This window comes from Salvelinus fontinalis, chromosome 19 (genome assembly GCF_029448725.1).
Source record: "Salvelinus fontinalis isolate EN_2023a chromosome 19, ASM2944872v1, whole genome shotgun sequence".
Taxonomy (NCBI): Eukaryota; Metazoa; Chordata; class Actinopteri; order Salmoniformes; family Salmonidae; genus Salvelinus; species Salvelinus fontinalis.
This window is the reverse complement of record NC_074683.1, coordinates 43,101,590-43,120,936: the sequence shown is the minus strand read 5'-3', so window position 1 is coordinate 43,120,936 and position 19,347 is coordinate 43,101,590. Positions and strand designations below refer to the sequence as shown.

Sequence of the window (19,347 nt, the reverse complement as noted above, 5' to 3'; positions counted from 1 at the left end):
AAGCACTTTACAAAAGGTAACCAAAGGCCCTATGAAATGTAAATCTGTCTGAGAAAGAAGGCCCCCTGCCTCCACTGATCTATCACCACTATTTTCAAGTCTGATATCTTGGAGCACTCTCAGAACTGCTGGAAGCCTGTCCCTCAGATTACGGCATGTCATGTATCTGCATGCCCACCTTACATCCGTAAGTCTCTGTAGTTCCCTGGGCTGCTACTGTGGATACAACTCTTTCTGAACTGCAAGCCACTTGAGATGAACGTACGAACCAGATACAAAGTTATAAAGCTTCTGCAGGAGAGCAAAAACGTGAACTGCCTCAGGCACTGATTTTACAGCATCGACAAGAACCAAAATCAAACAAAGTGCATTACAGTGCACATAAAATGCTAATCTTGCACTGTTTTTAATCCGTGCAGACACACCAGAATGCTTTCCGCTCATGACGGATGCACAGTCACAGCCTTGTCCTACAAGATTATTTCTGTAGTCCAGACCATGTTCTTCAAGGCAATCAATTATCATTTTTGTGAGACCTGCTGCATCTAAGCTTTCAGCTGACTGAAAGTGTAAAAAGCTTTCATGGATGGTCCCGTTGTAATAGTACCTCACAACTAAAGACATTTGTTCTTTTTTCTTTAACTCTTTGGTTTCATCTGCAATTACACAAAAAACTCCACTTTATTTTACTTTTCTTATTATTTGACTTTGTACCATCTCAGCTCAGCCCTCAAGAACTTTGTTCTGGATTTGGTGGCTTGTGTACTTAGCATGGCCATATGCATTCATCCTTTTCTCTATGAGAGTGTCATGCTTTGCTATTTCTTCTAATATTGTCAAAAATGACCCTTGTTGTGAGAGTCATCAGACTCTCGATGACCTCTCTGCGCTTTATTTTGAGTGGCAGTTAATAGGAGCACATCTGCAACTGTTTTAATGTAAGTACAGTTTTCCTCCACTTTCTTTTTCCGGTCCTCATTTATGACATCTAACATTGATGAGCTGCTGTCAATAGACCTTTTATGCTGATTCCAAGCATACGGAGCACTGATATGATGCTCTGCCTTCGAATGGAGCTTAAACCCAGAATCTTTAAACAGTGCCTTTTTCCAGTTACAAAAACCTGACTGTGATGTAAAGGCAGATTCAGGTGTATTGGGCAGAGAAAAATGCCTACAGGCGAAACAATAAAACTAATCTTGATTTACAGAATATTGAAAGCCCTTTTCCTAGTACCATGCTGAGTTTTGGGAAATGTTTTCAAACACGGCTGTACAGGACCCTCTTCTCTGGATCTTGAAATGTCTGAAATACACCTTAAATAATGTGTCATATCTCTATGGAAATGTAGAATTAAGGGATCCACAAGATTAGATACTAACAGCTGCTAACTAAAATGTGTAGTTTAAAGTTTAGGCCTGGCCTACCATTGGGTCCTTTTGGAACAGCATATCTGGTGCTTGATGCAGTAGGGAGGGTCTTGATGACCTCTCCTGATGACCTCTCCTGGCAGCTCTGGCTCACTGTCTTGCTCAGAGCAAGAGGTCTCTGTTTCATCCCTTAATACATCTATTACATTAAAATAACACAAGAACCATTAGTGTATAATCACAATAAAAATGCCACAGCTATCAAAACAAGAACACACATGAATCAACAACCAACATTTTAAAGTGAGGCTTAATCTGGCAAAATCATCTATTACAAGCTGAAGCTAAACTTAAATTCTTATCTGGGCATGTGACTGACTGTCTGGTAGATGCTCTGACCTGGTGGTGGTAGACTGAGTCCTTGTGAAGTCTGACCACACTGACTCTGACTAGCCTCAGGTAGGGAGCTGCTCTGGGGTCCGGTGGTGATGCAAGGGCTGGGGCCTGTTCGCACCTGATCTTGATGTTTGTGCTACTTAAAAAGAAGTCTGATATCTCTCCCTTTCTTTTCATGTTTAATTGAACCTATGCAAAAATATGACAGTCTATGGTTACATCTAAACATCCAATTACCCAGATTTTAGTCCAATCTCAATCTTAATTACAAATCACATTATCATAACTGTACCTTAAAATCAACTACCAGCCTAAGTTACTAGTTAGATCATGGCTAGCCCTACTCACCACATGAAATTTAGGAGCACCAGCAATACTTATTTTGAAATTGATTGAGATACAGCCTATAGTGGGACTTTATACATTCTAGCTACTTTTGAAGCACATGGTGTGCTCTAGAAACTAATATGTAACATCTGTAAATACATGTGTTTATTATAAAAATCTAAAATGTTGATAAATATACCTGTCATTGAAATTACAATGTCATTTGTGGAATATTAGGTTTCTACATGGTGTAAAAGGACTATTTTCCTATTGAGCATAATTACAATGAAAATTATACACTGTCTCTATAAAAATGTCATGTTTTGATGATGACATGCAAGAGATATGTCATTCATTCATTGCTATGATCTCTGATCTTGTCACGCCCTGACCTTAGAGAGCCGTTTTATTTCTCTATTTGGTTAGGTCAGGGTGTGATTTGGGGTGGGCATTCTAGTTTTCTATTTCATTGTTTTTGGCTGAGTGTGGTTCCCAATCAGAGGCAGCTGTCTATCGTTGTCTCTGATTGGGAATCATACTTAGGCAGCCCTTTTTCCCACTTTCTGTCGTGGGATCTTGTTTTTGTTAGTTGCTGGTTTAGCGCTACAAAACGTTCTTGTTTTTTTGGTGTTTCATTTAATAAATTCAAAATGTACGCCTACCACGCTCCACCTTGGTCTCATTCCGACGACAGCCGTAACAGATCTCCTGAAGAAGCTATCCCTTTTCCTTTCTTTCTGTACTCCCAAATGTTTGGAAACACTGGTAAAGTTACGAGGTTGTTAGCTAGCCAGCCAATGAGATAACATGACTGAACAAAGTGTAAACAAATGGTTAATGATGCCGACCTACGAGTAGTTTTAGAATGGCCCAAGACGTGGTTTATGAATGTAAAATGCGGTCCCGGCGATGTGCTATAGGAAGATAAAAATGTTGCGCCGGTAATATGGGTCAGGCCCTGGTTCAGCAAAAGCATCTTAAGGCTTAGTTCACCGTTAGAACCTACGTAGGAGCATCGTTAAATCTCCGAGCTGTTTCCCAAAACCACCGTTATTAACGTTGCACTTAAAAACGCTCGTAATCTAACGCCTGCCTCAGACCATGCCTCAGACCCTCAGATATTCGCTAAACATAGAATCACATGGCTTGTCTGTCTCTCTGTGACCACTGAAACGTCAGAACAAAGTTGACTACAAATACAAAGTTGCCAATGTCTTTGCAATTGATACAAACAAGCAACGTATAAAAAGATGCTTCAGATGAAAAGCGAGATGACTGCACTAAATATAAACAGTAGGCTATAGCCCTATTTCAATCATAATGAAATACATTTCATGTTCTATTTTGCTACTTGTATGCTATTGATGTGATTTAGTGCATTATTATAGGGTAAGCATTAGAATAAGCGGCCTCAATATTTACAGCCATAGGTGGTAATACACTATATATACAAAAGTATGTGGACACCACTTCAAACTAGTGGATTCGGCTATTTCAGCCACACCTCTTGCTGACAGGTGTATAAAATGGAGGACGCAGCCATGCAATCTCAATAGGAAACATTGGCAGTAGAATGGCCTTAATGAAGAGTTCAGTGACTTTCAACGTGGTAGCGTCATAGGATGCCACCTTCCCAACAAGTCAGTTCGGAAAATGTTTGTCCTGCTAGAGCTGCACAGGTCAACTGTAAGTGCTGTTATTGTGAACTGGAAACATCTAGGAGTAACAACGGTGGTACGCCACACAAGCTCACAGAACGGGACTGTCAAGTGCTGAAGAGTGTAGCGTGTCAAAATCGTCTGTCCTCAGTTGCAACACTCCCTATCGAGTTCTAAACTGCCTCAGCACAAGATCTGTTTGTCGGGAACTTCATGAAATGGGTTTCCATGGCTGAGCAGCCACACACAAGCCTTAGACCACCATGTGCAATGCCAACCATCGGCTGGAGTGGTGTAAAGCTCTCCGCCATTGGACTCTAGAGCAGCGGAAACGCTTTCTCTGGAGTGATGAATCACGCTTCACCATCTGTCAGTCCAACTGACGAATCTGGGTTTGGCAAATGCCAAGAGAATGCTACCTGCCCCAATGCATAGTGTCACTGTAAAGTTTGGTGGAGGAGGAATAATGGTCCGGGGATGTGTTCATGGTTCTGACTAGGCCCCTTAGTTCCAGTGAAGGGAACTCTTAACACTACAGCATAGAATTACATTCTAGACGATTCTGTGCTTCCAACTTTGTGGAAACAGTTTGGAGAAGGCCCTTTTCTGTTTTAGCATGAAAATGCTCCAGTTCACAAAGCGAGGTCCATACAGAAATGGTTTGATGTGATCAGTGTGGAAGAACTTGACTGGCCTGCACAGAGCTCTGACCTCAACCCCATCGAACACCTTTGTGATGAATTGGAATGCCGACTGCGAGCCAGGCCTAATCGGCCAACATCAGTTCCCGACCTCACTAATGCTCTTGTGGCTGAATGGATGCAAGTCCCTGCAGCAATGTTCTAACAGCTAGTGGAAAGCCTTCACAGAAGAGTGGACGCTGTTATAGCACCAAAGGAGGAACAACTCCGTATTAATGCCTATGATTTTGTAATGAGATATTCGACGAGCAAAAGTCTGCATACTTTTGGTAATATAGTGTATCTCTTTAGGAGCTGATCCCTGGTCAGTATTGATAAATTATTCTAATGTTAAGGTAAGATTTGAATGGAGCAAGCTGATCTGAGAGCAGCGCTACCTTTCTTTCGATACTATCAGTATCGAAACGTGCTCCAACGACGCACTTACCGACCGTTCTCTCTGTGTGGTGTTGTGGGAAACGCTTGTTACATCTTCGGCTGTTGTAGGAAATATGGATCATTAGAACACTCATAAGCCTAAATTCCATCACTATTGGGAAACCGGACACTGATCTTTTGACCTGGGTGGGCAAGAAGCAAGCCGTTTTCGCTGTAGTAATGGTGCAACTATGACACTAAAGAATCTGATCTCGCTTTTTCTACACTGTTAGAAATAAAGGGTGCTATTTAGAACCTAAAATGGTTCTTCTACTGTCCCCATAGGAGAACACTTTGAAGAACCCATTTTGGTTCCAGGTAGAACTTTTTTGGGTTCCATGTAGAACCCTTTCCACAGAGGGTTCTAAATGGAACCCAAAAGGGTTCTACCTGGAACCATATACGGTTTTACCTAGAGCCAAAAAGGGTTCTGCTATGGGGACAGCCAAAGAACTCTTTTGGAACCCTTTTTTCTAAAAGTGTAGGGCACTAGGAAACAACGGTACATCATTATCATTATCATTATCATTAAAACAATTCATATCTGGGAGATTTTAGTGGCACATTAGAGCCCTTCATGTCTGTGTGTGTGTTTCCCCTGGACTGCTTCCAGATTGCCTCCTTTACGTTCTTCATCTACAACTGTGTTAGTGGGCATCAGGTGTGTTACACTGCTGGCTCTCATGGCTGTTCTGGCAGCAGTTCTAAGATAAATACCAGTCAGCTACAGGATGCCACCAGGAGTTCAGTAGAGGTAGCATCAGTTCCACCAAGTCCTACTCTGACCCACTGTGTATCATATAAAGCCGTTGTTTGGATTGCATTAGTTACAGTAGTCCGAATCGGGCTAGACAGGATGAACACAGAGTTTCTAAACCCAGAGGCACAACATCGCCAGACTTCCAGTCAATGTAAGTCAATGAAAGAAGGTAAAAACTCTTCCTAAAGGCACAACCTAGATTCGAGTCAATGTCTTAAGTAGTTGAATATGTTATTACTCTAACAAAGTGACGAACTGACACGTTTTCATTTTCATCAAAAACTTTATTTCAAAGGAGTGTCTTTGATTTGACGGCTTGCACATGTTGAGTTCGGTGCAAGACGACCCTTAGACCCGATTACATGTTTCTGCGCATGAGCTTGGCCAGCATATGTCGCCATGACATCGCCTACAAGCGTGATCAGGGACTTCTATTGGAGGAGCAGCTTCTGCCTATGTTTATACTGTACTGTCTTTGGTATGAGTGACGTGTTCCAAAGGGAATGGAAGATGGCTGCTTTGAACTGGGATAATTGTCACGCCCTGGCCTTAGTATTCTTTGTTTTCTTTATGTTTTTTAGTTAGGTCAGGGTGTGACATGGGGAAGGTAGGTGTTTTTGTATTGTCTAGGGGTTTTGTATGGTAAAGGGGTCAGTGTCTTGTCTAGGTGTTTGTATGTCTATGGCTGCCTAGATTGGTTCTCAATTAGTGGCAGCTGTGGTTCATTGTCTCTGGTTGAGAGACATATTTAAGGCAGTCATAGGCATTGGGGTTTTGTGGGTAATTGTCTATGTTGAACGTTTGTTGCTTGTCTATGCACTTACGTCACTTAGCTTCACGGTTGTTTTGTTTAGATTGTATTCAGTGTTCGTTTCGTGTTTTCCCTTCTCTCAATAAAAGAGAATGTATTTTGCACACGCTGCACCTTGGTCCTCTCTCTCACCCATAGACGATCGTGACAATAATGTTATTGTTATTGTATTGCTAGATATTGCTGCATTGTTGGAACTAGATACACCTGCGATAACATCTGAAAAACTGTGTATGCGACCAATTAACTTTGATTTGATTTCTGTAAATATGAACAGACTTCCTCTCTCATCAAACTCATGAAGATTTTTGTATTTTGCTTAAAACATATGAAATGATCTGTAACAATGACACACTACCGTCTGACACTACATGCAGAAGCTGTGCTTGACATAGAATGCAAACAGTATAAACACAGTATTGACTGTATTGGTGCACAGTGAAAACGTGCAGGATCTAATTGTTTGCAATGTCCACAGCTGTAATTACAGAACTGACCAGTGGGGAAAGGAGAGAGGGAGGAATAGGAGAAGAAAATAGAGGGGGACATAATGGAGGGAGGCAGGATAGAGAGGAGGGGGACATGATGGAGGGAGGCAGGAGAGAGCGGAGGGGGACATGATGGAGGGAGGCAGGAGAGAGCGGAGGGGGACATGATGGAGGGAGGCAGGAGATAGAGGAGGGGGAAATGATGGAGGGAGGCAGGAGAGAGAGGAGGGGGACATGATGGAGGGAGGCAGGAGAGAGAGGAGGGGGACATGATGGAGGGAGGCAGGAGAGAGAGGAGGGGGACATGATGGAGGGAGGCAGGAGAGAGAGGAGGGGGACATGATGGAGGGAGGCAGGAGATAGAAAAAGAAGGTGTGGCTGCCCACAGTATGATGTCATGCTGATAGAAATACACCTGGGTCTGATGTGTGTGTGTGTGTGTGTGTGTGTGTGTGTGTGTGTGTGTGTGTGTGTGTGTGTGTGTGTGTGTGTGTGTGTGTGTGTGTGTGTGTGTGTGTGTGTGTGTGTGTGTGAGGTCTGAGAGAATAGAGAGAAGAGCCAAGTACAGTACATAGCTGAGCACAGTAAAACACTCTCCATCCATAACATCTCTCTTTGTTCCTCTTCTATCGTTCATCTCCTCCTCCAGAAAAAGGTGGAAATATCTCTATCTACTCCTCCTCTTCTTCCTCTACCTTTAGACACATCTGTCTATTCTCTTCCCTTCATCCTACTGTCTTCCAATCTTCCTCCACAGACATCTTTCTCTTCTCATCTTTCTCGTCACCGTCTCCTATTCTTCCTCTCTATCTAAAATAGCAGACATGTCTACCCCCCCCTTTCCCTTCTTTCTTCTCATCCCTCTATTTTCCTCCTGACTCTCTCTTCCTCCAGAAACATCCACGTTCAGTGACCTGGAAGTCCTCCCAGTGACTAAGAGAGAGAAGGAGATAGGGGAAGGGGAAGGAGAGGGGAAGAGAGGGAAAGAAGAGAGAGGGAAGGGGGTGGTGTGAGAGGTGAGAGGGGGAGTAAGAGGAGAAATGGAGGGGAGCAAAGTAATGAAAGGGAGAGAAAGAGGTTATGAAGCACAGAGACTTATGTGTATGCGTCCAGGCAATAGGCACGTAAGCATCAATCACTCTGACAGCACTGTGTGATCCTACTGGATGTTGAAAACATTCCCACTAACCAAGGAACAACTGTCCAAGCCTACTGAGCATGTCCAGTCAACCACTGGGCCGTCCGATTCCCCTCCACACCACCACAACCATTCCTCTCTCTCTCTCTCTCTCTCACTCTCTCTCTCTCTCTCTCTCTCTCTCTCTCTCTCTCTCTCTCTCTCTCTCTCTCTCTCTCTCTCTCTCTCTCTCTCTCTCTCTCTCTCCTCTCTCTCTCTCTCTCTCTCTCTCTCTCTCTCTCTCTCTCTCTCTCTCTCTCTCTCTCTCTCTCTCTCTCTCTCTCTGTGCAACATTCTGCTACTTTTTGGGGGGCTTTTTTTTCTTGAAGCAAGCCAATGTTTGGTGCCCATTCATCTATCAATGGTCAACAGTAGGGATTCTTCAATTAAGTATTTGTTGTCATTCAATGACAGACGACTAGTTTTCATGCACATTTTTCCACTTGAGAAATACAGCACCAAACATCTTAGTTAGATGTAAAATTGCGCGACTAAGACCTCCTCGGCCAAACGTAAAGATGAACGGCCGATTTCTTGATTTATCTTAGATTGATTGTGACTATTTTGAGGAAGTGTTACTGTATGTTGTGGCGTACAGTGTTTCAAGAGCAACAAACAGTAATATTGCTCGTTTTTCAAGCGAATGTGTTTTTAAGAGAGTATGCGAGGCACAGACGAGTTCTGCTGAGAGCAAACCCAACCTAGTATCCGGATGCCTTGACCCTGTACCTCCTATGTCCACTTGGAGGGAAGTAGAAGAGGAATCTCTTTGTGAGGTTCTCATGGTAGTTGATATGTTAAAGGATAGTTGGGTATATACACTGAGCATACCAAACATGATGAACACCTTCCTAATATTGAGTTGCACCCCCTTTACCCCTCAGAACAGCCTCAATACGTCGGGACATGGACTCTACAAGGTATTGAAAGCGTTCCACAGGGATGCTGGCCCATATTGACTCCAATGCTTCCAACAGTTGTGTCAAGTTAGCCTTTGGGTGGTGGACCATTCTTGATACACACGGGAAACTGTTGAGTGTGAAAAACCTAGCAGTGTTGCAGTTTTTGACACAAACGCTGCGCCTGGCACCTACTACAATACCCTGTAAGGCCCTTAAATATTTTCTCTTGCCCATTCACCCTCTGAATGGCACACATACACAATCCTTGTCTCAATTGTCTCCAGGCTTTAACATCCTTCTTTAACCCGTCTCCTCCCCTTCATCTACACTGATTGAAGTGGATTTAACAAGTGACATCAATAAGGGATCATAGCTTTCACCTGGTCAGTCTGTCATGTTTTGTATACTCATGATGTGTTTAAGCTTTCAGGCTTGTGTCTGTATGTGAGTCAGATGAGTGGAACTGGCCTGGTACAGAAATAAGGAGAGAGAAATTCAGAATGAGAGGAGCTGTGGAAAATATGCCCTGTCCAAAAGAGGAGGGGAAAATGGTTGATTGTTGAGAACAGCTTTTAAAGGCAGTGGATTAAGCAGCCACACCATCAAAAAGCATTAAATGGGTTCAAGTCACACACACACACACACACACGCACGCACGCACGCACGCACGCACGCACGCACGCACGCACGCACGCACACACACACACACACACACACACACACACACACACACACACACACACACACACACACACACACACACCAACCTGTGCTCCAGTGTATTCAACCACCAATTTATGATGTGAATGTGAATCTTCACCATGTTCCAGCACTCTCTAAGATACACAGATACTGATCTGAGGCCAGTTTAGCATGTTTCCCTTCTGATAGTGAAGGTTAGGATTTGGGGATGGTAAGCTGAAACTAGATCTGTGAGTTAAGGCGAAGTCTATGAGAAGGACATTGGAATACAAGGCCCTCAGCTCGGGGTAGATCCTACACACATTCTCTGATTTCCACATGCCCTGAATAGACTGCCAACAACAATCACAATGACACTGAAACCCATCCTTATGATATACAGTAAACATCAATCACCAATCAGTTACAGTTAGCCCATAGCCCACAGTTTTATGTGATATTTCTATATCTGCAAATCTCAGAACGTTTCAAGCACTGAATAAGGTCCAGGAAAAAGCTTGTGATGCCTCAGGGACACTACCAGTTAGACTAGACAGCTCTCTGGCCATTTGTCTGGTCAAAGTGGAAAATGTGCTCCCAGCTGTTTGTTCATTTACACAATGAAGCGATTGTGTGCTTGTGACTGTACAAGCCGAATCTAAACAATTTTGCTCCAGCCAAGCAGTTTCCAGAGTTGTGGACTCGAGTCACATGACTGGACTCGAGTCTGACTAGAGTCACACTAATGACTTGAGACTCGACTTAATAGAAAATAAAATAACTTCAGACTTGACATGGAGCCTCAGGACTCAGGACTCGACTTTGACTTTAAATGAATGACTTGAGTTTATCTGGCCACATTTTGTAATGTTTTGTCACTCATTTTGAGGCAAAGAGTCTACGTGGAATACTCTACACATAGCCAGAGACAGTAGCTGCAGATCGCCCCTGCAAGAAAATCTGCAACAAATTGTCTAGTGAAACGCAAACTCGGCACTCTGATTGGACCAGCAAACTGTGAATCAATAGAGGTCGGGTGGTGAGCAGTAAATATGTTCTGTAATGTTGCACACTCATGAATCAGGCCTTGGTCACTCCTGCCTCAAAGAATTAGACCAGAAATAAAAATGAACTTTGATTGACAGGCCAATGCAACAATGAGCTTTCCAGTGAGAGAACACTATCTATCCAATGAGCTGTCATTATTCTAGGGAGAGAACATCACTTAGTCAATGAGCTGTCATTATTCTAGGGAGAGAACATCACTTAGTCAATGAGCTGTAAGTATTCCAGGGAGAAATAACTCCTGTCAGCCAGTGACAGTGTTTGCTCTGGGCTCTTTTCTCACCAAACTTCTGCTCCTGCCCCCATCACACAGACCTGACAGTTTGCCTTCATCCCTCTGCCACACACACATCTCACGGCCCACACACACACACACACACACACACACACACACACACACACACACACACACACACACACACACACACACACACACACACACACACACACACACACACACACACACACACACACACACACACACACACACACACACACACACACACACATATATATATATAGATGCACGCACATTAGCACACGTGCACACACTCATACGCTCCTGCATACACACACACACACACACACACACACACACACACACACACACACACACACACACACACACACACACACACACACAAAAGTGTACAAACACACATGCTTTCTAAACAAACATTCTCTCATAGATACACACATTCCATTTCCCTGGGGATGACAACTTTTGTCAGAAGAGGAGAACTGGACAAACCCACCCCACTAGGGGGCACTCTCACTACATAGCCAAGGAGAAGAGCTACCTGCCGCCCAGGCTTTCCCTGGCCCACACCCTGTCCACCAGTCCTACTATGGTCTACTGGTCAGATTGTAGCCAAGCATGGCCACCATTAGACACAGTACAAACTCTATCATATTTGAATGAAACATAAACTGCACCACAGACATCTCAGTGACCTCTGCTCGAGAAGCAGCCAAGGTGAACAAAGACACCTCTTAAAGACACTTCCGCTTTACAAAACATAATGGTTCAACTAGCCTATTAGGCCTTCCCATTCTCATTTCATCCAAAACAGCCAATTACATCCAAGAACAACCTAACTATAATGTAAGTGGACCAAAGGGGATTTGTGCTACCCTCAAACAATTTAGTCAATTACAGAGGAAGACTTAGATCTTACTGAACTAAATATAAACGTGTAAATCCAACACATGATATGAAGAATACACTGGGGAAATACTTTCCCCCCACAGAGAAACAAAAATCAACCACAACGAACACAGCTTATATACCAAGGCTTCTGACATATACAACTCTGGTTCTGATAACTCCAGAATACACTCAATGGTGGTCAACCAGTCAGCATTGTCTAAATGACCAGTACTTATTAGACAAATACAAACATATTGCATATACAGACACAAAAACCAAGTGACAAAATGTGTACCATCAGATGTTGCCCAGAACTTACGCAGATGTTTTTCTGTTTTACATGCATCTAACAAGCTTCATTCTTTACAGCATTTATCTGCTGTAATAATCAGGATATTCATCCATTTTTCATCATCTGAAATTCTGAAAAAGGAGCTAAGGCTGGAGGATTGGAAAATTCCTTACCTTTCTCTGTGAGTGGCCGTTGTAAAGGGAGAATAATCAGTGCAGTCAGACAGACGGAGAGACAGACAGACGGACAGAGAAAGCCCTGGGATATGAGCTCCGAACAACACCACACAGCATGACCCTGATTTATATACTCTACTGGGAGGAGTCAGAGGGAGGGGGGGGGGGGGGGGGGGGGGTGAAGACCTGCTTAACAGTAGTAGGGAGTAGAAATATGTGTGTTTGTGTGTGTTTTTTTGTGTGTGTGTTTGTGTGTGTCTGTATGTCTGTGTGTCTGTGTGTCTGTGTGTGTGTGTGTGTGTGTGCGTGTGTGTGTGTGTGTGTGTGTGTGTGTGTGTGTGTGTGTGTGTGTGTGTGTGTGTGTGTGTGTGTGTGTGTGTGTGTGTGTGTGTGTGTGTGTGTGTGTGTATGTGTGTGTGTGTTAGCTACTCCAAGCCACCTGGCCCGACACACACTGTGGGTCAGCTGATGAGTCAGGGGCTTCCACAATAGGCCACCACTGGACGTCATCACCCCACACACACACTCAAGTCAGGAGTCCTAAGAGCAAGAACATGACACTGTTCTTCCAAGGCAGTTCTGACACCTGTCCTCAACCCCCCACCCCACCTGACTCGCTCACTTTGTGGTCTCCAGAGTGTGTGTGTGCCTGTGTACGTGCACACCGCCATGTGTCCACCCCTCCACTGACAGAGCCTGCTCTTAGCCCTCAGGATCTTAGAGAATAGACAGCAAGTAGCAGGATGTCTCCACCGTGGGTGACGGAATACAGTAAGTGTGTGTGTGGGGTGACCACGGTGACAGAGGGGTGTGAAAGGGTGGATGTCCCATCCTGTCTTCCACAGGCAAGCGTCAGCTCTTCCTAGCCATTGCCAGCCTGTCTCTACTGATGATTAACGACTAATGACGTATGAGTAAGTCAAGAAAATAAATAGAACTGAATAGCCTCATGTTGTGTTTCTCAACTGCTGTCCAAAGCATTGCACTTTTTTTGTCCTAACCTAGCACTAACACATCCGATTAAAACATTTGCATTCCTGTTGGAGTCAACCACTTCAACAATGTTAAGGTGTGCTTTAATTAATGTCAGTAAGTAGAGTTGAACTGTTTGCAAGGATTCCCTTACATTCTCTGAAATTGCGATGTGGGCATTCAGCCTGATGGAGCTCTACTGCACACACACACTTTGAGCGGCGGTGTGAAAGGTACACGTTAGTCAGGCTGTAATGGGACAGTGTGTTTGTCCCTGGGCTTAAATTCTCTTCCTGATCCTTTAATGAAGCCTCAATAAGCCTCAGTCACCTCCCACTGCACTGTGTGTGTGTGTGTGTGTGTGTGTGTGTGTGTGTGTGTGTGTGTGTGTGTGTGTGTGTGTGTGTGTGTGTGTGTGTGTGTGTGTGTGTGTGTGTGTGTGTGTGTGTGTGTGTGTGTGTGTGTGTGTGTGTGGACATGTGTACATGTGTGTGTGTTTGTGTGTCTTCAGTTCCTACTCTAAATAGTGCAAACACCCATCTTTTCTCAATTCTCTGCCAGTAAAATATCTATAGAAATCTGAATCTCAGTCCACACTCATCATGACCACTTCCTGTTGGTTCACAGACGCATCTCATCAGCACCTAGACTAAATTATCCTAGAGAGAGAGAGGTAGAGAGAGCGGCGCGAGAGAGAGCAGAGAGAGAGAACAGAGAGAAAGAGAGCAGAGAGAGAGAACAGAGAGAGAGATAGGGGCAGAGAGAGAGAGAGCCGAGAGAGAGAGAGAGAGAGAGGCAGAGAGAGAGAGAGCAGAGAGGCAGAGAGAAAGAGAGCAGAGAGAGAGAGAGACAGAGGCAGAGAGAAAGAGAGCAGAGAGAGAGAGAGAGAGACTTCCTGGGTAAAACGTTCCACTGCAATAGTGAAGGTGTAAACTTGGCAGTAGAAAGTCTTAACAGTATATTTGACCTCTCAGCTTCCCTATCAAATCTAAAAATCTCAAATAGAAAACCGAAGAAAATGAACAACAATGACAAATGGTTTGATAAAGAATGCAAAAATCTAAGAAATAAATTGAGAAACCTGTCCAACCAAAAACATAGAGACCCGGAAAACCTGAGTCTACGCCTTCACTATGGTGAATCACTAAAACAATACAGAAATACACTACGGAAAAAGAAGGAACAGCACGTCAGAAATCAACTCAATGTAATTGAAGAATCCATAGACTCTAACCAATTCTGGGAAAATTGGAAAACACTAAACAAACAACAACACGAAGAATTATCTATCCAAAATGGAGATGTATGGGTAAACCACTTCTCCAATCTTTTTGGCTCTATAACAAAGAATAAAGAGCAAAAACATATACATGATCAAATACAAATCCTAGAATCAACTATTAAAGACTACCAGAACCCACTGGATTCTCCTATTACCTTGAATGAGTTACAGGACAAAAAAATAAAAACCCTCCAACCCAAAAAGGCCTGTGGTGTTGATGGTATCCTTAATGAAATGATCAAATATACAGACAACAAATTCCAATTGGCTATACTAAAACTCTTTAACATCGTCCTTAGCTCTGGCATCTTCCCCAATATTTGGAACCAAGGACTGATCACCCCAATCCACAAAAGTGGAGACAAATTTGACCCCAATAACTACCGTGGAATATGCGTCAACAGTAACCTTGGGAAAATACTCTGCATTATCATTAACAGCAGACTCGTACATTTCCTCAATGAAAACAATGTACTGAGCAAATGTCAAATTGGCTTTTTACCAAATTACCGTACAACAGACCATGTATTCACCCTACACACCCTAATTGACAACCAAACAAACCAAAACAAAGGCAAAGTCTTCTCATGCTTTGTTGATTTCAAAAAAGCCTTCGACTCAATTTGGCATGAGGGTCTGCTATACAAATTGATGGAAAGTGGTGTTGGGGGTAAAACATACGACATCATAAAATCCATGTACACAAACAACAAGTGTGCGGTTAAAATTGGCAAAAAACACACACATTTCTTCACACAGGGTCGTGGGGTGAGACAGGGATGCAGCTTAAGCCCCACCCTCTTCAACATATATATCAACGAATTGGCGCGGGCACTAGAACAGTCTGCAGCACCCGGTCTCACCCTACTAGAATCCGAAGTCAAATGTCTACTGTTTGCTGATGATCTGGTGCTTCTGTCACCAACCAAGGAGGGCCTACAGCAGCACCTAGATCTTCTGCACAGATTCTGTCAGACCTGGGCCCTGACAGTAAATCTCAGTAAGACCAAAATAATGGTGTTCCAAAAAAGGTCCAGTCGCCAGGACCACAAATTCCATCTAGACACCGTTGCCCTAGAGCACACAAAAAACTATACATACCTCGGCCTAAACATCAGCACCACAGGTAGCTTCCACAGAGCTGTGAACGATCTGAGAGACAAGGCAAGAAGGGCATTCTATGCCATCAAAAGGAACATAAATTTCAACATACCAATTAGGATCTGGCTAAAAATACTTGAATCAGTCATAGAGCCCATTGCCCTTTATGGTTGTGAGGTCTGGGGTCCGCTCACCAACCAAGATTTCACAAAATGGGACAAACACCAAATTGAGACTCTGCATGCAGAATTCTGCAAAAATATCCTCCGTGTACAACGTAGAACACCAAATAATGCATGCAGAGCAGAATTAGGCCGATACCCACTAATTATCAAAATCCAGAAAAGAGCCGTTAAATTCTACAACCACCTAAAAGGAAGCGATTCCCAAACCTTCCATAACAAAGCCATCACCTACAGAGAGATGAACCTGGAGAAGAGTCCCCTAAGCAAGCTGGTCCTAGGGCTCTGTTCACAAACACAAACACACCCCACAGAGCCCCAGGACAACAGCACAGTTAGACCCAACCAAATCATGAGAAAACAAAAAGATAATTACTTGACACATTGGAAAGAATTAACAAAAAAACAGAGCAAACTAGAATGCTATTTGGCCCTAAACAGAGAGTATACAGTGGCAGAATACCTAACCACTGTGACTGACCCAAACTTAAGGAAAGCTTTGACTATGTACAGACTCAGTGAGCATAGCCTTGCTATTGAGAAAGGCCGCCGTAGGCAGACATGGCTCTCAAGAGAAGACAGGCTATGTGCTCACTGCCCACAAAATGAGGTGGAAACTGAGCTGCACTTCCTAACCTCCTGCCCAATGTATGACCATATCAGAGAGACATATTTCCCTCAGATTACACAGATCCACAAAGAATTCGAAAACAAATCCAATTTTGATAAACTCCCATATCTACTGGGTGAAATTCCACAGTGTGCCATCACAGCAGCAAGATTTGTGACTTGTTGCCACCAGAAAAGGGCAACCAGTGAAGAACAAACACCATTGTAAATACAACCCATATTTATGTTTATTTACTTTAACTTGTGTGCTTTAACCATTTGTACATTGTTACAACACTGCATATATATAATATGACATTTGTAATGTCTTTATTGTTTTGAAACTTCTGTATGTGTAATGTTTACTGTTCATTTTTTATTGTTTATTTGACTTTTGTATATTATCTACCTCACTTGCTTTGGCAATGTTAACACATGTTTCCCATGCCAATAAAGCCCCTTGAATTGAATTGAATTGAATTGACAGAGAGGCAGAGAGAGAGAGAGAGAGCAGAAAGAGAGAGAGCAGAGAGCGAGAGAGAGCAGAAAGAGAGAGGGAGTAGAGAGAGTGAGGAGGGAGAGTGAGCAGAGAGAGAGCAGAGAGAGAGAGCAAAGAGCGAGAGTAAAACCAGTCAACTGAAAGCATGCTGTATAGTGGGTGTGAGTAGAGGGATATGAAGGACATTACAGGAGCTTTCAGCACCTTATTATCACATTACAGAGCTGGCCCGGTGCTGTGTGTCTCCCATATGACTACAGACAGAAAGACAGACAGAGGATTAGAAGCATGTGTGACTAATGAAAACCAGAAAACTGTACTCTAGACTGAGTGAGAAACGGTATTGCTTTAATCACGTTCACACACACTGTGTGAAGAGCATGTCAATGGGTTCCTAACCTGTGCGTCTGTCAAATGTAAAGTAATGTAATGAGTGGGACACAGACCCATACCCCCATCACACACACACACACATACAAACACACACACACGCACACACACGCATACAAACACACACACCACCTAGCCAGCAGGCCAGAGAAAGTTTATGCTGCATAGTGTCATTGTCCAGTACCCCTGATGAGTATTACCCCAGGAATGCTATTTAGAGGCTCAACGAAAACAGAGTCCAACCAGAAATATCCTATTGAAATAACTCTGTAATAACCATTGGAGCGAAAGGATCCCAGGCAGAATGGCAAGTCTACAGAATATACAGTGTGTGTGACTGTGTGAAAGTGCTTGTGCTTTGCTTGGTAAAGTGTTTTTAATTGTAACTTATACAGAGCAATCTCTGTCCAGTCAATATGTCAGTGTCTCTCTACTGCTCTCGCTTCAATGATTTACTGTGTGTGTGTGTGTGCACGTGTGCACGTGTGTGTGTGTGTCATAGAGCAGATGCACAGTCAAGGGGAATCCTAGCTATGCAGTGGCACTGAGACACAATATTCAATTAGCTGTGTTTGGCCTTCAAACATCGTTGGATACCCCCTGTATCCAACTATGACATCTGGTCTACTGTTTACTGATGAACAGGAGAGTAGAGGGGAAAGGAGGAGAGGAGAGGGGAAAGGAGGAGAGGGTAGGAGAGGAGAGGGGAAAGGAGGAGAGGAGAGGGGAAAGGAGGAGAGGGGAGAGGGTAGGAGAGGAGAGGGGAGGGGGGAGGAGGAGAGGGGGGAGTGGAGGAGAGGGGGAAAGGACAGGGGGAGAGGAGAGGGGGAGAGGAGAGGCGAGGGGGAGAGGAGAGGGAGGAGGAGGGGAGAGGAGAGAAGAGGAGAGGAGAGGGGGGAATGGAGAGGGGGATAGGTGGGGAGAGGAGAGGAGAGGAGAGGAGAGATGAGAGGGGGGGATAAGAGAGGAGACCCTCCAAACCAATCACACTTTCAGGCTACTCTTTTATCACAGTTATTACAGTGGGAGTTGAGAGGCTGAACCTGTCACCATGGTAATGATGGGTCAACCATCTCTCCTTTACAGTTCCACAGCCGTCATGGGCTCTATCTCTGATTGGTTGGCAAAGCCTAACTTTGCGAAACTCCCACTTTGCCACATTCTTCCTTACTTTCCCGTTCTCTGTGTGGCAACGCTGGAATTCCGTGGGCAAGCAGAGGAGTCAACATCCCAACACTACTGTCACACCATCCCAGGGGGACAGAAGCACCCAGAGAGGCTTGGAATCCCCCCCCCCCTTTCTGTGTGTGGTTCCTAAAAGTCCTGATGATCTGTCTGTCCCCAATATGTCACAACTCTGAACCTATAAGCCTGGACATCGTCCCCAAATGGAAAGAGACAGGCAAACAATTGGGCCATGTTGGTTTCTCAGCCCTCGGGACAGTGAAATCACGGGTCTGACTTCAAAGAGAGGGCTCCTTTAGAATATTTCCCTACACAATGACAAGTATTAACCATGTGTCAACTCAGAGTCCACCACAGCCTCACGCAGGGCTTAAAACAAAGTCATCCATGTAGTCTGGAGAACTTTAACAGTGGTCACCAACCCTGGTCCTGGAGAGCCACATGGCATGCAGACTTTTCCTCCAGCTCAGCACAAATACATCTGATTCAGCATCTCAGGGTCTTGATGAGAAATTAAGGGGGGAAAAGTATTTGTTACTACTTGAAACTATTTGAAACTCGTGTTCGCTGTTTGTGCTTGCCTGCAAAAAAAGTATTGCCCTCCAGAACCAGGAGTGGGACAAGTTGGTCGGGAAAACTGTTGATTCACAAAGTTCAACTGCCCCTACCCATGAGGTTGTCCCATCCTGGGCTTGATGAGAACTCTCCGCCCTGTACCTCCCCTGGTTCTCCCCTGTCCCTCCCCTGTCCCTCCCC

The 19,347-nt window shown here is 44.0% G+C and overlaps 1 protein-coding gene across 1 annotated transcript in view; it reads right to left on the bottom strand.

Moving 5' to 3' along the window:
- The window catches only part of col8a1a (collagen, type VIII, alpha 1a), a 25,695-nt gene extending 13,237 nt beyond the window's left edge, over positions 1 to 12,458 (bottom strand). Inside the window, exon 1 of the mRNA XM_055871639.1 lies at positions 12,369 to 12,458. The gene's annotated coding sequence lies outside the window, so the exon portion shown is untranslated. The remainder of the gene's footprint in view (positions 1 to 12,368) is intronic.
- Positions 12,459 to 19,347: the final 6,889 nt, after the last annotated feature.